A 5,265-nucleotide genomic window follows, 5' to 3' on the forward strand; every position below is an offset into this window, starting at 1 on the left:
TTTTACTGAGGAAACAAAGCACAAGATAATATGTGTTGCTTAAAATGTATGATTAAAAGGAATGATTATCAGAAATTTATGAATTCACAAACAGAACCTGTAAGCTATTATATAACTTAACAGCTTTTGCAGGGCTAAGTTCTGCTGCATAAAAAGTAGGTTTATAAGTATTCTCATGTTAAAATGACATTGAAATGAGATGTTAATGATTATAATATACCTTACATTGTAATGAAGAAAACAAAATGAAATGATTTTGTCAGCATGATCGTGATATCATTATTCATTATGATTTATTGACATATATAATTACATAAGATATGCAGGAAATATTTGCAATAATATTACATGTATTTTATATGTTCAAGAATTGATTTTGTACATGCATCATATAGTTTGCTTTTTTTATAAAATATCAAATGGATTTTTTTTTCAGCGAGACATGAGGATACTTAAACAATTAAAACTTAAAAAATTTACAGTGTAAAACTATAGTGTGGTTATTATGAATTTTGTGCTACCAAAAATTATTTACAGGGTTGTTTCCCTTTGATCAGTTTTATGTCAGGTCATGTTCTAAAAAACTAGATTTGATGGAAACTGTTGGAGCTCAAGAGCGGAACTGAGAATGTCACATTTTTTTAAACAAATACAGGGCAATAACAGTGAAGTGCTGAGTGCGAATTGTCTGGTTATCTCATTATGCCTTTATTTAATGTTTAAAAACATTTCCAGAAATTGGTGAAGATTGGATGAAATCTGTAAGAATTAAATAGAGTGGAAACAGAAAATGTCGAATTTGTTTAACAATTAAGGACAATTGATGGGAATCAGCTGGTTATCAAACTTTGCCTTTATTCTATGTCAAAAAACATGTCCAGATAGTTCGGGAAAGATGCAATAAAATAGTCCAAGTTAAAGAGCAGAAACGGTGAATTTCAATTTTTTTTATTACTTAAGGGCATAAACTCTGATGAGCCCAGTGCCAATAAGCTGGTTATGGAACTGTGCCTCCCATTTAGGTTAACAAACATTTCCAGAAAAGTGTGGTGAAGATTCTATAAAAACTGTACTGCTTCGACAGCCTGAAGCCTATCTCCCTGCCAAGGGTTTTCCCAAAATAAGCCGGGTCAAGAGGTAGAGATATAAAAAAAATATTTTCTTGTTTTATATGTAAGTTTAACAGTTAAATCCTTTTTCCAACTTCATGATACATCAACCCCAAAATAAGATGGTGCCAGTGAATGCACAGAGCAGGAACAGAGGAAAGATGGTTTTATCATTTAATTAAATTTTGACAATATTTAAACTAACACATTCCACAATATGACAATCCTTACAGTAGTCTTTTACAAGTTTAGCTGAAAAGGAAATATTTTATATCCATGGCTGAAATGAAGTAAGTACCTTCACTAGTTTTTGTGAACATGATCTGACATGAAAACTGGTTAAAGGGAAACAACCCCATAAATTATTTGTGATGCCAGAAGCTCATAATTATTTAACTAAATACTTTTAGGCTGTACATTTTTTTGACAAAATTGTAGGTAAAGTTCAATAACAAGCCTTGGCATCAGGCACTTCAATGATACATTGTTGTTAGCTTACACACAAAATATGACAGTTGCTGTGATATTCTTATTCAAACAGTTTTCTTCAAAATGGCCACTTATCTGCAAATGATTGTTGACATAATACGCAGGACTGGTTCAATAGCCAGGTAAATCATGCAAGGCACTTCATAGTTATTGACCTTTGTTTATACTAAAATATTTTTTTATTTTTATTTTTTTTATACGGTAAACTTTATTTCACCTCAATTCATTACAATAATAGTTGTTAATTTATATGTCAATTTGTTAGTATATAATAGAGTTCCTTTAACAATTCTTCTTGCTTGATATAAAAAACAACAGGTATTGCTATAAAAGAGGTAAATAAAATCTATGCATAACATTATATAGATACTAACATGCACACACACAAGCACACACAGAAACATATAAAAATGCCATGTTATGATAGTTTTTTACAGAAAAATATATCATTTAAACAAACAGTAATGGTATTAAACATTTAAAGCAAAACAATACAAATAACACCTAGATTATTATTGATCTACAAATAGCTTTACAACTGCCCAGTTTAGTAGTTCCTTTTCTTGATATTTTGTTTTAGCTTGAGTTTCCCATGCTAAGCAAAGGTTATTGTTCAGCCCTCTTATTGAAGGAAGTAAATTCTTTCTCTTGCATTCAAATATATACTTTTTAATTTCTAGGATAAGGATATTCATATCAGTCATGTTATTGCTTGTACTCCCAAATAGCATTGTTTGACAGAAACTCTCTGTATATTTTTGCACATTATGTAATCCTAAAAATTCTAAAACATAATTTACAATTCTCTTGGTAAAAATACAGTCCCAGAATATGTGTAATATGGTTTCTTCATTTTCTTTACAAAAGCAACATAAATTGTCATTAACAATATTCATTTTATATAGCAAAGATTTGGTGCCTAAAATTCTGTGTATAATTCTTGTCTGGAACCAGATTCAGATTGTTTTAAAAATTCTCCAGAAGTGCATACTATGTCCTTTACATATCTTATTCCCCTGTCATACATATTTTTATTATATATAAAATGCATACCTATCTTGAAAATGTGGTTGTAAAATAAAGGCAAATCAAGAATGTCTTCACACTCACTGATATTTTGTTTATTAATATACTCAATATAGAAAGTAAGGACATCTCTCAAAAAACAATTTGTTAAACCTATCATAATTTGTTCTTATGTAACATTTTCCTAAATTGAACATTTTCTTCACATCAAACATAGAATACACCAGTTGGAAACATTTTCCATTGCTTGATACAATTTTCCTTAATAACCATGTCATTTTCATTGTTTTTTCAAAAGCATATATATATATATATATATATATATATATATATATATATATATATATATATATATATATATATATATATATTATATATATATCAGTCATGGCCACTCCTCCATCATCATATGATTTAACAGCAATAGAATGTTTAATTTTTGCTGGCCCATCCCATACAAAATTTGAAAACAGGCTATTTATCATGTTTTAATACTTTTTCTCCTGCGCTAGGAAGAGCTATAAACAGGTGTGTAAAAAGGGAAAGTAAGAGTGTTTTAACAACAGTTATCTTTCCTAGGGGTGTTAAAGTTTTCCTTTTCCAAAAATTTATAATATTGTGCAGCTTTTCAAGTTTACTGGAGAAGTTTATGTCTATCATTTTCTTTAAGTCAACATCAAATAATATTCCTAAAACTTTAAAGTTAGTTGTGCCCCATACTAGTTTATATTTAGTTTTTATTGATTGTATGCTGAACTTTTTGGAACCAATCCATATAAGATTTGTTTTGTCATAATTAATTTTTAATCCAGAGCAAATGGCAAAGTTATATAACAGATCAAGGGTAGCATTTAGGGAGAGGTCGGTGCCATCTAGAAATAGAGATGTATCATCTGCAAACTGAGAAATTTTATATTCAATATTTTGTATCACTATCCCCTTAATTGCATTACAATTTCTTATTTTAATTGCCAAAATTTCAGCACAGAGAATAAAAATATACAAACTTATTGGGTCTCCTTGAAGGCAGCCTCTTTCAATTGTAATAAATTCTGATAAAAACCCGTTGATTTGAATTGCCGTTTATAAGGTATGATGTAGGAAAAGGGAAATCCATTTTTTTAACGTTGGACCAAAATTAAAATAATCTAATGTTTTTTCTATAAAATCAAACTCCAGGGTATCGAATGCCTTTTCACAGTCAATGGTCATCAAGAGTCCAGGGATATTATTATCTTCTGTATATTTTGTAATGTCATATAATAGTCTGGTATTCTCACCAATATATCTACCTTTAATAAATCCTGTCTGATCTTTAGAAATAAGAGTGTCAAGGACAGTTTTTAGTCTATTTGTAATAGTCCCAGATGCGAGCTTGTAAAAGACATTAAAAAGCGTTAGTGGCCTTAGGTTTCACATCATCATTTTAATATTCACATCAAGCACAAAATTGAAGTCTCCACATAATACATATGAATCGTGTCCTATGGTCACTATTGTATTGGAAAGTTTACTATAGAACAAAGGAGTATCATTGTTAGGTCCATAAAGAGTGCACTGAGTAAATCTATGGTGATCTATTATTTAGTCTAGGATGAATAAATTTCCTTTGGTATCTTTTTCTTGTTTATGCACTTTAAAAGACATGTTCGTTAACATTTATTTAATAAAATACATACTCCTCTTGAATTAGAAGTGCCGAAACTAAAATAGCATTCAACACCCCATTGTGAGTAAATCTGTTTTTCCATTGAATAAATAAAATGACTGAATCTTGCAAACAATATATATGGGCATTATGACTTTTCAGATATTCAAAAACATCAGATCTTTTAGAAACATCATGCAGACCACGACAGTTGTATGATACAATCTTTACATTATCCATTCGTATTATTAACGATTACATTTTCGTTGCAACACCATAGATATAAAATAGCATTCTCATCTACTGCAGTCAATACACAATTCATTTTATATTCATCCAAACAAACGGGCATTGAAAATTTAACACAAACATACAATGTAACAAGAACATTAAACATACATTTTAAACAAGAACACAACAGTAGGTCAAATAGTATGATAAATTGCCCTTCATATTAGACAATACGGTCTGGTTGCTAAGCTATTCAAGATGTAAAATTGAAATATAAAAATATAAACATAAGCAAGTGTAGTGGTAATCATAATCACTTGTCTGTCTATAGGAAATTTTATTCATAAGGCTTTTAAACAATTTTACTATCAGAGGCTATTCTATAACAGTAGAATGCAAATATTGGTTCGAAAATTAACAAACACAAAAAACACACACTTTCTACCATTCCTTTAACAGCTGAGGAATATAGAAGCACTCCATTAATCAATTTAAAAACAAACAAAATGCACAAATGAGCCGTGTAAAACAAGAGCAGCGATTTTTTTAGACAGATAAATACGTACAATTGATTTTGACTTGCAGAAACAAGCAAAATACAACGACTTGAGTTTATTTTATCAACCGAAATAAAAATATATATACTTAATTTTAGCTCGTAAAAAATAGTCTATATGAAAGAGTTGAGCATGTATTTTATGATTCAGAATGAATGATACTTATTTTACCTGGCTCACATTTCCTAACAGTGAAAAAATGCCA

This window comes from Dreissena polymorpha, chromosome 1 (assembly GCF_020536995.1).
Source record: "Dreissena polymorpha isolate Duluth1 chromosome 1, UMN_Dpol_1.0, whole genome shotgun sequence".
Classification (NCBI taxonomy): Eukaryota; Metazoa; Mollusca; class Bivalvia; order Myida; family Dreissenidae; genus Dreissena; species Dreissena polymorpha.